This window comes from Protopterus annectens, chromosome 12.part0 (genome assembly GCF_019279795.1).
Source record: "Protopterus annectens isolate FY-2018-M chromosome 12.part0, PAN1.0, whole genome shotgun sequence".
Lineage (NCBI taxonomy): Eukaryota > Metazoa > Chordata > Ceratodontiformes > Protopteridae > Protopterus > Protopterus annectens.
The window spans coordinates 1,126,218,266-1,126,240,258 of record NC_056746.1 but is presented as its reverse complement, the minus strand read 5'-3'; positions in this window follow the sequence as shown (position 1 = coordinate 1,126,240,258).

Sequence of the window (21,993 nt, the reverse complement as noted above, 5' to 3'; positions counted from 1 at the left end):
TATGTACATCTCCAAACATCTCCACCAACTGGAAAGGCCACAGAAATACCTCGCAAAGAGAATCCATGGTCTCCAACACCTGTCCTATGTGGACAGGCTCAAATCACTATCACTCTACTCAGTATCGTACAGATTGGTCAGAGGTGATCTGTGTCTCACCTACAAGGCAATCTCAGACTCTGCTCTACTAGAGATCCTCCATATCCGTAAGTCTAACTCCTCATGCATTACCTGATTGAAAAGGTTAAGTCTAATATGTGACATTAACAAAACCTGCTGGAGAGACAGGTTTGTCTCCCAGATGCTGCCTCATCTCTGAAATAGACTCCTCATACACATCAAACAAAGTACGAGGCTGACCCTCTTCAAGCACAACCTTGATGAGTGGATAGGAAACCACAAATTTGTCCCAGGGGTTCCCCCTGTGTCCCTCACTGACAGGGGTGACAGGGGCTGATTGAGGTTTCTTTTTTGGGGATAAACTCTTGGCTAGGCTTGCAAGTGCCCCAGGGCCATTAGCCTAGTAATGTGCTATGATCCTATGATCCTATTTCCACTTGACTTACATCTGTAAGAAATAGTACTGTGACTATGATAAGGATTAAACTATATTGTGATTACTGCTATATTATATTTCCATTTCTGTGACTATATAAAGTAGAAAACAATATGTGAATACTGTTACACTGAATGTTACTACCATTATACTTATTGTGTTGTTAATTTCTATACTAGATTTTGGAGATTTTCTCCTCGGGTCTCCTCTGAAAAAGGGCATCGGCCCAGTTGGACTAACTCGGTCAACAAATGTCAAATAAATAATTAATAAATTATTTTAATCAACTTGTCCTTTCTTTGTATAAGCTGTCCATTTGTGCTTGCATAATAGGTTTACTTACAGGCAAACGGTTTTGCTTATATTGTGTGCGCGAGCTTCCCAGTACTTTTTCATGGCTGCCAACACTTCTTCTGGCTATGAACAGGTCCTTATAAACGTGTAAGTGTGATGAGCAGCATGCATATTCAATGAGCACTGCTGCTCCTCACACTAATGTGCTTAAATCATGTAGACTTCGAGTGACACCAACATGGTTGTAAATGAATCCCATGGATTGCTTATTCACAGTCTATATTATCCCTAGGCTGATGTAATTAGGATTTTCACCCTTACAGGTGGCAGAACTGATATAATTACTTTTCCTGTGAGAGCAAAACAACTAAGGAAAACCATCCTTCTAGAGGTAATGATGTAATAAAACATAAGAACACAACTGTGGATCAAAATGTGAACTTGTTCTTTGTTCATTCTTGTCTTGTTTTTGCTTAGAAGATACTGAGGTATCCACTTCCGTGTCAGTTCAGTTTTTGCAAATGCAGTTACTAACTTGAAAGCATATATCTGATATGGCATAGTCAATATATGATTCTGTTTGTCACATCATGCCACTGTGATTGATTTTATGACACACTAATGCCTTCCCATTATATCTGGATATGGCAAAGGTGTGCATATTTATTTCAAATATTGGTTTATATATTGAAACAAAAAACTAATGTGACATGCCATTGAAGTAAGAATCTCTTTTTTGTCTCCCCTCATCCTCTCATTTTCTATTCATATTTAATTTTTTTAAATACTTTTCTAGTGGAAACAAAATGACAAGCAGCACAGGGAGGTAGCTCAACTACATCAGTTTGGCCTGCTATGCCACCACAGGTGGCTGTGGTAGCACCATCACAGGCAGCACAGACACCCAGCACATGTGGGTCACAACCTGTCAGTATTGCCTCCACAACTCCTTCCCTACCTGCTCTACTTGTGTCAGGTAGATCTGCCCCAGCTTCTGGTGCAGTGGTACTTTTCCCAAAGCTATACTAGCAGAGGTGGTGAGTTTGTCACCAATCAGGATCTGACAGGGCTGATGGAGGATATTGCTGAGAAGGGCCACAGTGTCCAAATCAACAAAGGTCTTCCATCACATTGTCAAAACAATGGCACATCCAACACTGATCCAGGCAAGTGATGCAGGAGACAGTGATAACAGCTCTGAGGATGAGGACTATATTCTCATTGTTCTCAATCTGGACATGGATGTGCCTCCAGTGCTCCCCACTTGTTCCAACTCATGGTGTCCCCTAACTTTTTATGTTCACCACCATCCCTGATGTCTTGTATATCCTCTATGTCTGCACCTGCTATCTAGCTTGCCCTACCTATCCTATCTACCTTAAGTACCTTCCATAATATACTTCTCTCTCTTAAAAATATGGGCATCTGATCCACAAAAAATATTACACCCCATACATAGCTGTGCAGTTCACCTTTATATTGTCTTGAAACATTTGATTTGGTATAATTGGCTATACAATATTATTCTATTGTTATTAACATCTCTGGTATGGAGACTCTCCAAAGTCATGAAATTGTGTAAACAATTCTACATTTATGTATGAAGACGTGGATAGCTACGTTGCTTTCCCACCACCATCCTGCACATTCCTGTATTCTTTTCCCTATGACCTAGCCTCTGCTTGCATTCATTTTTTCACTAATCTCCAATCAACTCCTTTTTCAGAAATTTAATCTGATCAAAACATAGAATCACATACAATACACATGTCCAGAAAAGGCCCATGCAGACGTTTTCACTTTTTGTTCTCAGTGTTTGTGCAGAGATTGTCATCATGCACCATTTCCAACTGGCATTTCACATGCTATGCAACAACTGTTTTTTGCCATCAGCCACACTAGTCTGGTTACTTTTGTGCAAATTGCTTAAATCCACTGTGCTGTAGAGATTACAGAGTGAAGGCACAACTTTTAAACAGTTACTCTAATAGTTCTCAGGCTGCTGGATGTGACAGCCTAGAAGAGATGTGTTGAGATAATTCCCCTGTCAGTAGACTCATGTTTTTGCATAGTGTCAAGGATTCAATTACAACTGTATGTCAAATTATTATTTCGTAACATCTTGTACTCCTATCATATGTTTTACTCTAAACGTCTATATTTATTTCCAGTTGCAACATTTCATGAACAGAGAATTCTAATGGTGCAACAAGTAAAAATTTGAAAAAAACTTTCCATCCCCAACATGGAGTCTCAGTAAACCACACTTATCCTGTTTATGTTTTAATCTTGTATCATCACTCCTACCCCTTGTTGGTCCCTGTAGTAAACACTTTATTGTACAGAACATGACAGAGTAGTAATGAGGAACAAACTAAGAGTAGCACACCATAAAGATGGTCCTAAATGTACCATAAACAAAACTCTTGCTATTTCTCACTCCATCATTCTCTCTCTCTCTTCACCCTTTATGCTTCAGTATATTGTCACTGCCAGATTAATTGTGTGATTTGAAGTGTGTGAATTAAAAGTTCTTGTGTGGTGCGCTGAGATAATGCTTAGCTTTACAGTTTGATTTGTCACGGGTTCTAATCTAGAAATATTTGGAACTGTTATCAACTAATTTTTAGAAGTATTTCATGGAATTAATCTCATTTTCAACAGTGGGTGTACAACAGGAAGAAGAAAATCATGGCAAAAATTAGGAGGTGCAGCACCCATCAGGATAAAAGCACTCTCAAACTAAACAGATAACTCAGAGGACAAATAAAGTCTACCAAAGCCAAATTTGAGGTAAGTTTGACTTCCCAGGCCAAGGACAACCATAAAGCATTCTTTAGTGATGTCCGCAACCTCAAAGGCAATACACAATTGTGTGCAGAGCTCATTGTAAATGGATCCACCTCTACTGAGCCAGAAGATATAGCAAACCTCTTGGCTGATAAATTCAGATCCAACTTTACCTCTCTCTACCCCTCAACCTTCCCTCAGGAAATATCAAATATAACTCCCCCTACTATCACTAGGGAACACGTCTTTAATGCTCTGTCTAAGACCAAGAACACTGCATCATTGGGCCCAGACAATATCCCAGGATTCCTTCTAAATAGCATGAAACACGACCTACTAGGGCCTCTGGAATTACTATTTAACTGTAGCCTCTAAACAGGCTTCATGTCTCATGAATGGAAAAGGGCAACAATCATCCCTCTGCACGAAGCTGGGCCATCTACAGACCCTGGAAACTACAGATCCATAATTATCACTAGTCTTATATGTAATGCCATGGAAAGAATTATCATAGAAATGATCAACAGAGATGTAGTAAACCTCCAGACAATGGACCCAACCCAGTTTGGTTTGGTCAAGGGCAGATCATGTCTACTCAACCTGGTAGACTTCTTTGAGAAGGTCACCAAAGCAATGGATGAGGGCAAAGTTGTTCACACTGTCTACATGACCTGGTATTGTTGACAAATTCAAGAGGTTAGGTACAAACTCATATGTCACCTGGGAGATAGCCAACTGGCTTACAGACATTTCCCAGGAAGTTTGAATTGGGGAATCCACCTCTACAAAGAGGCCAGTCACAAGTGGAGTCCAGGCCCTAGCTTGCAAATGTTTCATCTCCCAAGCCCCTGCTTACATTTATCAAGGGTATCGAACTTTTGGGATGCATGGCTAGGCTTAAAAGGCCCTTGTGGTTATTAGCCTAATAAACACCTATGAACCTTTGAGAACCTGGTGAGGTTTGTGAAAATAACAACTCTGGAGACAGTTTAGATGGCTTAATTCATAAACTGCATGATGTATATAAGTGATTGTCTACCATCTCAGTGGATCTGCATATGTCTCTTTGACGTGTGCTCAGTATTCAGATGAAGATGGACTTGGCCCTAGTTTATGGATTAATCCTATACATAGCGTAAATACCTCTCACTCAGAATGAAGCTAGTGATTTTGGCACATTTGTCTGTATTACAGCATGCAATACTTGTAAACTGATAATTAAGTCTATTGCAGGATATCTGCCTTTACCCAAGTGAAAAAAAAATAACCACATGTATGAGTAGCTGGTTAAATACACATTATCACAGCTAGATCTTTGGTAAAACTGGGTAATATTGCATAGTGTTTGAACATGTTAATGAATAAATGCAGGCCAATGAAAATGCAAACTTTAGAATAATGGATACAGCAGAATTCCTTTATGTTTTTATTGTGGGATCTCAACATTTCATAACAATATGTACAATAGCTACAGTAATAATAATAACAATAACAAAGAAATGGTACAGGACTGCTTCCTCCCTGTTGAAATTAGTCTCTTTTTCAGATTTTGAATGCCATAGTTTTTCTCTAAATATGCAACCATGATATCTTGGCAAACTTGGACTCACAGTATGATGAGAAGTTTGACGGAACATAAAAATATACAAGACCAGTATCAGATCCGATATAGACTGAGGTTATGAACTTACCCTTCTATAGCAGGTTACACAACAACATACTGAGACAGTGTGGAAGATCTGCAGTATTTGTAGCTTTAAGTAAGACATAGATATAAAATATCCAGTGCAAATGTACAGAGTAGAGCACACATGCAGCTTACACAGCCTTCTATGCAGACATTGAATAGCACCCTACATTAGTAACAGGCTTTTGAAACTATCCAGATCTGGTCATTAGGGAAACCAGTACTGGTTCTCTGTAGTCCATGACATATTTCGATTGGCTATCATCTGATGATAGCTGGAGGAGTAGTAATAGGAAAGAGACATCAAAGACTGTTTGTACTTCAGTTCTGAAAGACAGAAGGTAGTTAAATCTTCATCTTGGCAGAGAGGGTGACAACATTACACTTTTTAAGAATCATGAATTATGGATTAAAATACCAGTAACCTAAGAGTAATGTTGAGCACCCATGCTCATAAACCCAGATGGAGGAGAAACTGGCCAACGTATGGCCACACCACAGGATGCAGGTCTGACAGATTGCTGTCTGAGTGGGGCTACGTATCATTCAGTGAACAGAAGCATATTCTTTGCACACACATTTGTGAAAGAGAGCAACAACGTTGTTAACAAGTTAAGCTGATGAACACAGTTGCTTGATGCTGTTGCTTTTCTCAGTCCAGAATATCTGAAGGCAAGATTCATAAAGTTAAAATTGTTTGCAAGCCTCAGTTTCGAGACAATACAGAGTGACAAACAAATCTGGATTGACAATCTGTGTCATTAGTAAAATATTCATCTGGCTACATTACCTTGTGATTATTTCAGGTCATTCAATATCCTTATTGGACAATTTGTTGAGCAAAGTCCCTGTTCACCCAGATACATATAAGTTAACCTGAAATTGCCTTGGCATTATTATATATTGATTAAATGATTGTGGGGTTGCAGACCTCCTGTACTGGTGATACAAGATGCTGTCTCTTATTGTCACAAGTGTGATCAAAACCAATTTTTTTAAACATGCTTAGTAAACAGCAGTTTTGTTGAAATTGTTTCACAAATTAGATGCTCCATGAATTTATCATAGCACATTATGCTTTAACCGTAATGCTTTATTTTAATTTGGTCAATGATGCAAAGTTGTTATCTCCATGCAGAAGTTCAGAAATCAAACTATCTATCCTGATGACTCCCATAAACTATTAACATACATTTTGCAGATTAATATGCCTCTTCATTGGTGTGAGGTGTCAGCATTTTTGTTCTTTCCATGCCAAAAAAAAACACAAAATCAACACATGCTGTCAGCTTTCAACATTAACAGAAATGCTTGCAGTACTAATAATAATTCATTGTATGAGCAACTGCAAATTTTACTAACATTCAAAACTGTTACTTTATTTTATTTAATTAAAATGAAAACATTAATTCATCACAAAATGTTTCATTTTAGAAACGAATACATGCAAGAATTCTCATCTTGTTTTGTGCCTTCCATAAATAGTCTGCGCATTCTACGACGGAGCTGCTTCCTTTATCAAGACTTAATTTCTGAAACTGGATGTTTCAGTAACAAAAATAAATGTGTTTATAGGTTCATACAAGTATATACTAGGCTAATAACCACAAGGGTCTTTATTAGCCTAGCCAAGCAACCCACCACAATTGTGTCCCTATGTATCATGGGTATGTATTAGGAGGGGTATGTTAGGACATTTCTAGAGGTTATTGGGGAGGGTGTTACTAAAGTATTACTGTCTGCCTCTGTTTATCAGGGACATGGGGGCCAGACTTGAGGTGAACTTCTGATTTCCTATTCATTTGTTAAGGTTATGTTTAAATAGGGTTAAGATGGACTCTGCTTCACATGGATGGGGACCCTGTTTTACAGCATAGGGATCCACTGAGACACATATTGTCTCATCAACAGGTCTTATTTATGTCACAAACAAAATTTAAATCCTTGGATCTAGGGGTTCTGATGCTGTTCATTTTGCGGATGTTTACGAGGTCCATCAGAGGTGGATCTGAGGATGATTTACATGCCAGACATAAATCACCTTTGAGTAACCTGTAGGAAACCAAGTATAGAGCTAGAGCTTTAAGGCAGTCTGTGCAGGACAATGTGTTTATACCCTGGATTCTCCTACTAAGGAACCATTGTAGGTCTTTCCAAAAGTGGCATGTACATGCTGAAGGAGGCATTATACACAATGATGGGTCTGATAAAGCTGCACTATGATTTCCTTGACCTTGGTGCTATACCCTTACCTTAGGTTGGGTGACATAGAATCATTTTCTTACTGCCTTGGCCACATGTTGGTCAAATGCCAGATTACTGTCTACATATGTTTCCAGGTCCCTGACCGCTGGGTCAACTCTTAAAAAGTGTCTTATTGATGGAGTAATTAGCCTGGGTAGCAGTTCACTTAAAAGGCACTATTATGCATTTCCTGGCATTGAATTTTAGCCTGTTATTTTGGCACCAATCATTTGTCTGTGTTATACCCAATTATAAGATATTTGTGTCATGGAGATACTCTATGATAGCTCCCAATTTGCAGTCACCTGTGAACTTATTTAGCCAAAGACCCTTGACATTAACCTTTATCTCCAATAAGTAGATGACAAATAGAAGCAGTACTGGCAACGAGCTCTGAGGTACCCCACTGGTGCCAGCAATGAGCTCTGAGGTACCCCACTGGTGCCAGCAATGAGCTCTCAGGTACCCCACTGGTGACCAGTCTCTTAGAGAATGTGGTCTCATCAGTCCTGACTTCCTGGGTCCTGACTGTGAGCCAGCTGGCAGCCCAGTGAGTTATGAAGAGGTATTATGCCTAGTTTGGTGACTTTTTCAACTATACCCAAGTGGGGTATTGTATCAAATGTCTTAGCCAGATCCAGGTAGGTGGTATGTACCATTTTCCCCTCATCCATTTCCTTTGAGACCTCTTCAAGGAAGCCCACCAAGTTTAGAAGGCATGATCTTCTCTTGCAAAGCCAAACTGGGTTGGGTCCAGTGACTGAAGGTTGCCTATGTCTTTGTCAATCAACTCCATGATAATTCATTTCATGGCTTTGCATATTTGACTAGTCAGATTAATAGGTCTGTAGTGTCTGGGGTTGCTTGTTAGCCCATCCTTCTGAAGTGGGATAACTGTTGCAGTCCTCCATTCTCATGGTGCAAAGCCTGTTCTGAGGCTGTAGTTGAAAAGTGACTCAAGTAGTCCTGATAGATCATGTTTCAAGTTCTTTAAGAGGCATGGCAGGATATTGTTGGAGCCAATTGAGGCTGTGTTTTTGGCCTTAGCAAGCACCACCAGGAGTTGCTTCCTGTTAATAGTTGGGGGGATGGAGTGGTGAATGGGGGATGAAGTTTGACCTGAATTTGTCAGTCGGTTAAGGTGGCACCACTTACCACGAGTTTTGTACACTGATGTGTGGTGACTTTGAGGTTTTGGACACAACTGTAGAAGTCCTTGTGGTTGTTTGTAGCCTGTGAGGCTATCTTGACCTTGTGTAATTGGCTGTGCTGGATTTAATTAGTCCTTTTAGTTTCCTGTTTATTTTAATTAGAGAGCTCCTAACATCATGGCAGTTGATCTTCCTGATTTTAGCTAAGTCTTTTTTCCTTTTGTTATATACCTTATCAAGGTTATGATTCCACCAGTATGGTTTGTTTCTAGAGTTTGTTTTGGACTTAATTCTAGTGGGTACACCAGCCTCTATACAGCCATCTACATAGTTGTACAAGGTCTCTGTGAACAATTCTGCTTAGGTTACTTTGAACTCAGGGTTGGGAGGGGCATTGAATTTTGACATACCATCACTTAACAGGATGCAGTTTTCTTTGGAATAGTTCCTATCTGTTACAGAGTTTGCTAGGATTACACAGTAGTTGTTTATTTTGAAGGAGCAGTTTGTGGTCCAACCTCACCAGTGAGGATGTGACATGGGGGTGGGGTGGATACAGGACTTTCCCATACTGGTGAGTACCAGGTCCAGTATTTTGAACCTCTGGGGGAGTGTGCGCATTGTCTGTTCAAGGGCATTTGTGTTAATAAATTCCAGGAATCGTTGTGCCTATGACTATGAGGCCGTTTATGTTTTCCAATCTACAGAGAGGTAGTTAAAGTCTCCCATGAATATTTGGTTTAGCGGTGAGTATCTTCAGTAGGTGTAGGTATGAGTTATGGGATTCTAGAGACACAGAGGGTGACCTATAGCTTGCTAGGATATGGTATGGGACTTTGTCTATGGTAATTTGCACATGGATAAGCTATTGTCTTGTTTAATCAATGTAGAGTCATGCTTGTTGCTAATCCAGATTGAGAGTCTTCCACCTTTTGTCACTGTCTGTGCAGCTGATGGTCTAAATATGTTGGAAACATTGAACACTTGCACTGCCAGAGTACTTTCTGTGGATTTAAACCATGTTTTGGTAATGACACAAATGTTTATATTCTTCAGAGTGAGGAGAGCTTGTAGTGTATGAAGTTTCTTCTTTATGCTCCTAACATTGAGCAGTATGTGAATAAAAAGTCTATAGATGTGGTACAGTGCAAATCAAGTCAGTCTGTATGAGCAGGCAAACACTGGAAGGGAAGTAGGTATCACAAGGTCTTATTTAAACAGCAGACGTGATCAGTTATCTGCAGATATATCATTGTGATAGTCAGCACATGGGTATGCTTAAATATTTTCATGGCAATAAACAAAAGGCACAGGCATTGTTTTTACTAATCAAAAAAACAAAAAAAAAACACTGGAACTATAGCAACAAAGAAGGCAGTTAGTGCAGACGAGTAAGAGAACATGATTTAAAAGTCCAGTGTTTGATTCTCTCCATATGCCTAATGTACAACTCTGAGCAAGTAATTTAATCAACAATTGTTCTTTGGCTAAGACTGAAAAAGATTCATGTAGATTAGTGTTCTATATGGTTAACGAATAAAGAAAAAATCAATTGTCCCCAGCATCCACCCTCCAAATCTCCATTATAGAGCAATATCTACCAATCTATCTATCGATGGATATACCAACTTGGAGGTCAGACAGTTTCAGGAGTAAAATAATAAATACCCCTTTCCCACTGAGAGTCAGCAATCCCAGAAACGTCTGTGTTAGCACATACCAGTATGTTCCACAATGATAAGCCATGCTATGTATGTGCCTTCAAAATAAAATAAAACTGGAACCGAGACGTGAAAAACTATACTTTGCAAGTGCTCAGGAGGGCAGTTTGATTTATTTGCAGGATGGTTTAGCTAGGAGTTAACCATTTATGCATAAATCATGGTATTTACTGGAACACTGTTTAGCTCTCTCCTTTGTCTTAGCATGTGTTTAATTAGAAGGTAGTTATTTTGGGTCTATATTAGAACACTAAACTTTCAAAATATCGAGTGTTCTAATATCAAACCCTATTAATCGAAAATTTAAAACATCAAACATACAGAACAGCGAATTTTTTCCTAGGGAAAAAATTAGCTGTTCCAAAACACATACACAGAACACAAACACACTAAACAAACAGCAATCTACACACATACACCTAAACTCTTACACCTAACCCTACACTAAACTATACATACACCACTAACTATCCACTTACCTTAACCCAAACCCTAACCCTAAGGTCCGTCACTATTGCACAGTCACCTCACCTGCGTCCTAACCCTAACTCACCTACCCCGCCCTAACTCTCACGTCCCCACAATCACACACTTACCTGACCCACGCCCTAACCCTAACTCACCTAACCCACCCTAACCCTCACGTCCACACAATCGCACACTTACCTGAACCTGATCAGTAACTTTTCACCACAACGCTGAAAATACCGAAGCAACAGAAATGGACAACCGAATTCTTTCCCTAGGAAAAAATTTGGTTTTCTGTTTCTTCGATATTTTCAGGGTCGATATTAGAACACTCGAAATTTTGAAAGTTCGGTGTTCTAATATAGACCCAAAATAACTACCTTCTAATTAATTACATGCTAAGACAAAGGAGACACCTATACACCTAACTACATTTATGCATAAATGGTTAACTCCTAGCTAAAACATCCTGCAAATAAATCAAACTGCCCTCCTGAGCACTTGCAAACTATATAGTTTTTCGCATCCCAGTTCCAGTGTTTCAGCTTCTTTGATAAATATAACTTTACTTTTTGACAGCATCATTCTTGGTAATGACACATTTAACAAAATAACATTACTTTAATCTTTTATATATAAACGCATTTATCAAAAATAAAATAAAAAAAGACTGTCTAGACTTAACAGGTTACCCTTTATTATAAGATGGATTCCTTTCATCTTTATGAGTAGTTGTTTTCTGTCAAGTACAATGGCTGCAGTCTACCATTTTAGAGCATACTAGATCTTTATGACAGACAAATTCTTACTGAATATTGATTCTGAATCAATTGTTCCATCCATTTAGAAGAAAAAAGGTATCAAACTAGCCTATCACCTAGCACTTCAGTTCAATGTAAATGGAATAAAAATGCAGGAACTTTCAAACTTGGCTTTGATTTCTTCTCTGAATGATGAACAGTGAAACAAATGCCTGGAAGAATCCTTGCAGACTTTATTAATCTTTATTTTCTTTTTGTTGCTGTCTGAATGCTGTGTTAAACCCTCTGAGTATTTTAAACTTATAAAACTGTTTACATTTTCTCATGCTGTGCTGGAAATGAAGGTACAGACATTCTGACAGTTCTCTACCATTAGCTATATTGGATACTTAAATTTATAATTTTTTTTTATATTTCTTATATAGCAGTGTAAGAGCTTTGTCATGTTATAGATGCCTGCTTCTGTAGCTGCCTGCTATACGTAGCAGCGTAGCTATTAGTTATAATATGTAGCATAAACCGCATATAATAAAAATGACTAATGAAAAATAGTATGTGTTTTATACCGTCTTACATGCACTATAGCATTCTACATAATGCATTATACTGTTGCTTGCAAATACATTGACAGTGTGATTGTTTGTATGTGTGTTAGCAAAAATCCTGAGAATGCATTGTCTCATAGACTTGATGAAGGCAATGTTGGTAGTCTGTCTTTACAGTTTATACAAACACATATTAAAATGTATTATTTTGGCTTTACTGTACTTTCTGTGTAACTATGCAAAGAGTAATTCTAACTTTTTCATTCTGACTTAAGGGTAAGTACACCATATCCACCATTCTTTCTGACATAATGTCCTTGTCACCCATTCCAAGAAATCTTATACATGTAATAGTATTAAATACACCATAAAATTCGACAGTTATCATGTCTGCTACAGAACTACCAACTAGATCTTAAGGGATATGGTTTATGCCCCTTCTGTTGTGAATCCCTCTTTCCTTAATTAATGGGATTCACATGATTCCAGACATTTAAAATTCATTCCTTCAGTACTGATTGGATACATTTCCCTTGTAAGAAAAGGTCAGACTGACAAGTTGACGATTCCCAAACTCTGTCTTGCTCCCACTTTGTGTTGTAGAATAACAGCCGCACCTTACTTTTTTCCATTATTTATTTAAAAAAGTTAGTAATGCTGTCATTTTTTTAGTCACTGAAAATTCTGTGGCAGACCTCCCAGGCTGCATTGCCTTCTTCGCCTTTAGTTTTTCAAGTTATTTTATGACGCTCATCTGTGATTGGAATGGGATGAATGTCATTATCCTAGGCATTATTGCTAGCTATTTTTGGTAAATTCCTTTCTCATTCTTTGAATGTTGAACAAAAGCATTCATTCAGCAGCCTTGCTTTTTCCAATGACTTTCTGTGCAGCATAATTTTTTATTTCACTATCTTTGCCTTAGTCTTTCTTTTCTGCTTATGTATCTACGTATAAATGTTTTCTTCTGGATGTAAGTAGTTATCTTTTTTGCTTGGGGCTTTAAACTTCTGATTGCCTTATTTGTTTTGCATGTTCTTTAATTGATATATTTCCCATGTTCCTATGTATATGTTTCCTTATTCTTTTTAAATGTTGGATATTTTTTCGCCACCTCTCAAGTCAGTTTCGCAAACAGAGTTACCTCTGTAATGCAGTCTTGATCTATTTAATTTCTTCTTGTATTTCTCTTTCATGACTGTTACTTGAAGCTTGTCTGAAGTGTTATCCTTTTTTAAGACAGTATTCTCTAATGGAGTCTACAGCCCTTTGTTTACATTGATTCAAATATGATAGTAAGTGATGCTGAATCATGTCATTTGGTGATAGTCACTTTATGTATAGCTCTATGCTGTTACATGCTGAAACAACAAATGAAGACAGTCAAGACACTTGATTGTGAAAAATGTTAAAGAAACAATTACCACACAATTCTCATTCCCCTTGTAAGCTAGTGTAAGTGATCTTATGTGCACATATCCGAGTAGTGTTGGTTTTTGACTGTGCTGGCTACAGGGCATTAGTTGGGAATGGGGTCACTCTGCTAAGCATGTTTCAAACTTCCACTATACAGAATAAATTACTGCCAAGCTCTATACATATTTAAATAGCTGCACAGATACATCTTCCCCCTCAGAAATAAATACAACACTAAATTAAAAAATAAAGCTCCATGGCCAGCATAGTAAAGGAAAAAAAATACTCATTGCATGCAAAAATAAATGTAATTCTCAGAAAGCCAAAAACATTCTTGCTAAACTAAACAAGGAACTCAGAACTCTGATTAAATCAACCAAAGCCTAATATGAGGTAAAAATATAAACACAGGTGAAAGATAACCCCAAAATATTTTTTTAACTGTGCTAGAAATCTCAAACCATGACCTGCACTACAGTGAGCTAATAACAAATGATATCACATACTTGGACCAGAGGATATAGCCAATCCACTTGCAAAGTAATTCAGATGGAACTTCACCCCCCAGTCTTCCAATATTCTCACATCAAATACGTGCATCTATAACTCCCTCAAATCACTCAACAATTTCTGAAGTTACTACCTAAGGCCAAGAACATAATGTCTACTGGGACTGAGTAACATACAAGGCTGCTTACTGGTTAATCTGAACCTGATATGTTGAACCCCCTACAAAGGCTATTCAATACCAATCTCAAAATAGATTTCATGCTGGATGAATGAAAGACTGCAGCAGATATTCCCTTGCATGAAAGTGGGACTTCAATGGGCCCAGGCAATTATATACACATAAGCCTAAACAGTCTCATCTGGGAACCTATGCCAACAACAAATTGACCCTTGATCACCATATATTCACTATTGTAAGGAAATCATTTTTCATTGTACAGCTTTTATCTAAAGGTATATCATTCAGATCCGGGCACATCATTGTTTCCCTCTACTTGGCACTCAATAGGCCAATCACTAAGTATAATGTCCCTTTTGGTATGTACCTGTCCAAACACTTGTCACAGGTGAATGCCATCTAACCTTCAAACATTTAGGAATTATTCCAAAGCAAACCTCCTACTGTTGACTTATACCATGGTAAAATTTCCATCCACCCAAGCCATGTGAACTCTGCTACCAGTATGGAATTGTTTACAGAAACCCTATACCACCATGTAAGCGCTGGGGTCTGAATGGAGACATGAAAAGTCAACAAGCAAAGGAGAGGAGTAGTGCTGAAATTTAATTCATCCTCAAGTCTTGGTGAGTACCTTTGTGAGGTGGACCCTGTTTTCACAAAATCTCACTAAGGCAACACTGATATATAGACTGCATTTATATAGCATACATCATGGACAGAAGTAGGTCAAAAATGAAAAGAGATAGCTGGGTGCACAAGACCCAGGATAAAAAAAGTGTCCAATCCTGGTAAGCGCACTGGTGCCAGGACTGAAAAAAAAACAGTGTAGAATCCTCAAAATATAGAAACATTTCTGCAATAGGGCTAGGCCAAGCCCAGGGAGAGGATGGTCCCTCTGTTGTAGAAGGAAGTAGCAGTCCACAAAAATCACAAAAACAGATAGGCCAAAGGAGAGCCATAAAGACAGTAGAGTGTACTATTGAGGATAATAAAGAATTTATGTATTGTTACTATTATGCAAAAAGCCCAGAATTTCTAGGCACAAGTTATACAAAACAATTGAAATTAGAGGAAAGAAAAATTCTTCCACAAGAAAAACTGTCAGAAGCTTCAAATTAAAATTTGCATTCATTAATACAACGGATTTGTGAAAAACAGTATATAGATCAAGAAACTTTGATCTGTTTGGAAAAAGAAGCATCTGAGGAAGTGTGAAAATACAAAAAAACCTAGGGATATTTGAACAATATAAAAAAGAAATATGGACATGGGAAAGAAAGAGAGATTTGATATGGTACAACATTTATACAAAGGAGAAAGCCAAATTAATCAATATAAAGAAGGCAGCCCCAAAGATATTCGAAGAGAAATACAGGCAAAGGCATCCAAATATGGAAACATTTAAATAAAAAAATAATATCACAAAGCTGGAATGTAGAAAAGAAAATTAGTAAAGTAGAAGTAAAAAAAATAGAAGTTGAAGTTATGTAGTGCCTGCAAAGTGAAGGATTTGGTGTAGAAGGTCTAATACAGGTTACATCACAACATGATGGAGTGAGTCCCCAAAGGAAGGAGAAACAGGAAGATCAGGAAACATCTGAAGAGGGAATATGGACATGGGAAAGATAAATACATTTAATATGCTGTAATGTCTATGCAAAGGAGAAAGTAAAACTAACCAATACAAAAAGAGCAGCACCAAAGATATTTGAAGAGAAATACAGGCAAAGGAATCCAGACATATAAAACTTTACAATACAAAAAATAAGAAGACAAAGAGGAAAAGTAGAAAAAGAGATTAATAATGGAGAAGTTAAATAAATAGAAACTGAGGTTATGGAGTACCTGCAAAGTGAAAATCGAATGAGGAAAGCACCACAACAGAATAGAGTAATGGAAATCCAAATTAAGGGGAAACCAGTGGAACAGGAAGCAATTGGTCAGGTGCCATATCAAGATATTTTGGAGCCTTCCATAGGAAACCAGCATAAACGTTCACTTGAAGCTAGACAGCAAGGGAAGGAACAGGAAACTGTGGAAACTCTGATGCAGTCAATGTTGAGGAGTGACAGGCCAGTGAGTTCCCATATGACAGAGCAGCAGACGACACAGGATGAAATTGAAGAGAAGGTGCCACAGGACGATGCTATAAATCTTTCTGTTGAATACCCACAGGAAATGGAAAACAAGGGATGTGCCCTCAGTTTGGAAGAAAGTGAGCTAACAGATGAGTTGCTGGATATAATAAACATAGATAGGTATATTAAGATCAATGAGAGAAATAGACTGCAGAAGGTCAATAAAACCCAAAAAGTCAGAAGTCTTATAAAACAAATGAATGCAGTAATTTGTACTGTCCATAGAGATCCATGCAATATAATAGAAGTCAACAGGATATATTACTGTGCTGCTAAATTAATAACTGATAAAGTTCTACCACAAAAACACCGGGTAGCGAGGGAAAGGAAGGGAAGAAATCGAATACCATCAAGGAAATATCGAACAGAGAAAACTATAAAGCAATTAAGACAAGAAGAGTCACTGTTAGAAGATTATAGAAGAGGGAATAGATCAACAAAAATACTGAGAAAGATAGATGTGATTAAAGCAATGCAAAGTATTAGAACAGACCAGAATCTATCATGCACTATTGCATATAACAAACTAAAAATTTCAGCACAAGTGGAAAAATGTAGAAGGTACCCAAATAAATATAAAGGAAAAGTACAGAACAAGCAATTTATTGATGGCACAAAAACATTTTATAGAGAATTGGGAAAGAAGGTAAAAGGAATTGAATGACCACCAAAAAAAGAGTAAGTAGATACATTTTGGAGAATTATCTATGAAGATCCTGTTGAACATAAAGATGCTAAATAGACAGAAGAAGTAAAAGAAAGAATAAGAAGTTTAAAGGTGTAAGATATGAAATGGGATGAAGTAACCACCATAGAGCTTGAGGCAAAGTTAAAAAAAGCCTCGAATTGGAAAACGCCAGACCCAGATGCAGTACCTAACTGTTGGTTACAAGTATTAACATCTTTGCACAAGGATTTAGCCATGAGTAAGAACTATTTATATGCACAACCTGGACAGACACCAGCCTAGCTGACAGGCAAAACAATGCTCCTTCTTAAGACTGAACCTGCAAGCTACTCTAAAAATTATAGACCAATAACTTGCCTTCCGATGACATATAAACTATACACTGGAAAAAATACACAAAGTAGGGACCTGGATGAAATAATTCTGAGTTAAACCATGCACTTAGATTGTGCACATCAGAACAAACTTAACAAAAAATACAGAAATATAACAAGTCATAAATAAATAAATAGTAGACAAGTAAAGTCCATGGCAGATGAGCACTTTAATGAAAAATATGGGTACAGTGGTCATTAAAAACAAGTGTGTTCACATACAGTAAAATATCATCTCATGTAACTGTAGATAGCAGATAAATAGCCTTCGGGGCATTTTATTTTAACCCTGTAACTCTTAATCAAATATAGATATACTGTGTTACCAACTCTTAATAATAAAATACATTAATGTTTATATAAACTTTTTCGACAGAGAAGAGAGCATAATAAAGATCGATTTACTAATGGTAAATTTTATCTTATTTTATTTAATTTACTTCACTCTAAACTTTATTTTGTAAAATCTCGTATGTATGCTTGTAAGAATGCATAACACCATTCTAGTTCTGATTGGAAGGAGGGCGGCTAAGGAGCCACGTGATTGGTCCTTGCAATAGTAGTGAGGACGAGTGTAGTGCAGGAAAACAACCCGGCTGTCATTGGATGACAGGTTGCCCTGCTGTCTAATGATTGGTGCATGTTTCGAAAACAACATCCATTAATGTAAAGCAGGGTAAGTGGTTAGCGTTGCCACCCCTCCGTTTTTTTTCCGGAGTGCCTGGAAATCAGTAGGGCACTCCGGTTCTCCGGTTCTTGCTCTCGGAGTCCGGAAATAGCAACGTCAGGCTCGTCAGCGCGTATTGTAAAAAAAAAAAAAAAAAAAAAAACATTCCCGTCTTGCACTCTCGTTGATTGGCTGCTTGCTGCAGATGAGGCTCGTGCAGCAAGCAGCCAATCAACACGTAGAATTGCAAGTCAAATCCCCGCAAAGCCCGCGAAAATTACTGCATAAAAAGCGGCGCTTCAGCTACTAATCTTACCTTTTACTCTCTACTGTAAAAGGTGGTGCTTAAGATCTGAAATTTCTTGGACGTCTTCGGTGGATTGCTGGTTCATTAGCCCTGCTGCCTGGAAGGATTGCCCTAGCCCTGCTGCCTGGAAGGATTGCCTAGCCCTGCTGCCTGGAAGGATTGCCTAGCCCTGCTGCCTGGAAGGATTGCCTAGCCCTGCTGCCCGGAAGGATTGCCCTAGCCCTGCTGCCTGGAAGGATTGCCCTAGCCCTGCTGCCTGGAAGGATTGCCCTAGCCCTGCTCCCTGGAAGGATTGCCTAGCCCTGCTGTTTGCCTTGCTTGCTGGAGTCTTGCCCTGGAGAAGAAGTGCTGTGGACTGGCTGACTGGGTGGTGTTGTGTTCCCCTGCTTGCTGGCCCTTTAGCTGCCTGTTCCCTTCTGCTGAGAGGTTGTTTAAGTAGCCCTGCTGATGACTTTTCTGGAGGTAAGTGGAATTTTTTTAATGGATGAATTATTTGGAATTAAGGTAGATTTTCAAAGATTAGTGTGACAAGGGGAATGAAATATTGCCAGCACAGCTACTAGTGAATTTTTTAAATATTAAATTTATATTAATTCACTAGCTGTGCTGGCACTATCTCATTCATTGATGGTGTCAAGATGTGTGTAACTGTATCTAGATGTTCAACATGTGGTGATTATTAACTAGAACAGTTTCTAATCTGGTTTTGGACTTGGTTGCAGTGAATATATAATGACTTTATGATTTGTATAAGATGCTTGGACTGTAGATCTGTCTTTTCTAGTCTGTCATCACCGTGATGTTTACCTTGATCTGTGTTTCTTCCTAGGGTGTCTATGTCATACAGTCTTCATATTATAGTGAGGCTTAAATGTAGCTTTTTGTCTAGTCTGTCATCACAACTGTTTACCTTTTATCTGTTTTCTAGGGTATACCGTCTATACCAAAGCTTAGCTCATTTGATGTTACAGTGAATATATGACTACATGATTTGTATAGGATGCTTGGACTGTAGAACTGTCTTTTCTAGTCTATCATCACCGTGATGTTTACCTTGACCTGTGTTTCTTCCTAGGGTGTCTTTCTAGGGTGTACAGTCTTCGTATTATAGTGAGGCTTAAATGTAGCTTTTTGTCTAGTTTGTCATCACAACTATCTGTGTTTTCTAGGGTATACCGTCTATACCAAAGCTTAGCTCATTTGATGTTACAGTGAATATATGACTACATGATTTGTATAGGATGCTTGGACTGTAGAACTGTCTTTTCTAGTCTATCATCACCGTGATGTTTACCTTGACCTGTGTTTCTTCCTAGGGTGTCTTTCTAGGGTGTACAGTCTTCGTATTATAGTGAGGCTTAAATGTAGCTTTTTGTCTAGTCTGTCATCACAACTGTTTACCTTTTATCTGTGTTTTCTAGGGTATACCGTCTATACCAAAGCTTAGCTCATTTGATGTTACAGTGAATATATGACTACATGATTTGTATAGGATGCTTGGACTGTAGAACTGTCTTTTCTAGTCTATCATCACCGTGATGTTTACCTTGACCTGTTTTTCTTCCTAGGTGTCTTGGGTATATAGCAAGGCTTAATGTAGTTGCTTTTCTTTGGGACTGTCAATGTGAAATATCTCATGTGGTTTTGAGCTTGTTACAGTGAATATACACGGGATATTTTCTAACATTTTGTTGTGTAGATATTTAAGTTTTGAGACTACTTAAATATTTATTTAGTGACACTGGGCCACTACCTTGGCATTGGTCAAACTAGCAATGTTTATTACTATTGCACAGTAAGACTGAACACACTTTGTTAGGGCCTTAAAGTTGCTTATAAGGAGTAGCTGGCTGATTATGTTGTAGTCTGGGGAAAAGGGGGACATAGTTAGTAAACTTGTGCCAGCCTTTCCCTTGTGTATATAAATCAGACCTCAAGTGTGTCTCAGCTGCTTTAGCAGGGGCCCAAAGCACTGTTTGATAAATAGGGTGCTAGAGGTCTTCACTTGGCCACTATGCTCAACTCTAACTGTGCCAGTGGGAGGAGGTGGTGGTGAGGATCTGGAGTGGAAAAGGGGAGAAACCAGCCCCAAGTTGACTGGTCTCTGTGCTTTGCACTTAATATGGGGTGTTGCATCTGGAATTGTGGGGCTACGGAATTCGTCTTTATGTCTGCCCATACGGTCTCTTATCATTATGCAAGTTATTACTGTTGCAGCCAGAGGGTATTATGATTGCTGAGTTACATATTTCATGTTTATCATTGTGTCGGCCCACACTATGTCCTGTTTGTCTTTATGCAAGTTATTACAATTGTAGCCAGAGGGTATGATTGCTGAGCTGCCATGTATTTCATCTTTATATTGTCAGTCCACAGTATGCCTGAACTTTCTTGCTGTGTTCAGACTCAGCTGGATAACGTTTGCACTGGGTTCTACATAAAAGTAGAGGGTCTTAATTTGGTGCATTGCTGTAGTGTCTGACCCATGTGTTTTACACACAGTTGAATGCCTTCTGTGCATATTCTGCTGTCACACCAGGTTCATGTGTAACAGCTGCAGAAAGTCCCTCAGACAGGAGTTGCTTCTGCCTTTCATTGCTTTACCTTCACTAATTTTTCATGAGGAGTCTCATTTTTTTTTCCCTATACCAACTTGGTATTACTAGGGTGTGAAAGTCTGGAGATTCACATGTGAATGTGAACTCTGGCTAGTGGCTACTGACTGACACAGGCCCCACCAGGCACTGGTGTTGGTCACAAGTGTTTTGATTTTCTATTAATAGCTGTTTTGGTTTATTGTAGTGTTGAGCAAGGATCCTACAGGAATCATGTTCAGGAAAAGGTCAATGGATCATCAAGAAGAGGCTGAAAGCGTGTCTCTTAAGAGGTTTTTCTGCAGTTATAATAAGGTGTGGGAGCAAAGCTACTCATGGGTGCGACCTGTTCCAAATGCAGATGCCATGGCAAAGTGCACATCCTGTGGAACAACTTTCACTGTAAAATGGGATGGGGAAAAGGCATTGAAAAGCCATCAGAAGTCAGACAAACATCATCAAAGCCTTCAGCTCCAGAGGCAGAACCAGCTTCCAAAGTCACTGCAGCTGAAGTGACAGCAGTCTATCATGGAGTGAAACATGGTCACTCATATGTATCCATAGATTGTGGAGGTAAGCTGGCACCGACAGTCTTCCCTGATTCTACTTTGGCTTTGATTTCACCTGTGGGAAGACAAAATCTGAGAGCATTGTCATGAATGTTCTTGCACCTCATTCAGAGGAGCTCCTTCTGCAGGAACTTGGCAATTCCTATTTCTCAGTGGGATCAGATGCATCCAATAAAGGGAACAGAAAAATGTTCCCTTTAGTTATTCAGTACTTTACTCACACCCATGGCACACAACAGAAACTCCTTGATTTCTATGAGGATCATAACGAAAGTTCTGAATGTATCTTTACTAGAATAAAGGACATCCGTGTGCATAAAGGACTCAAAGTA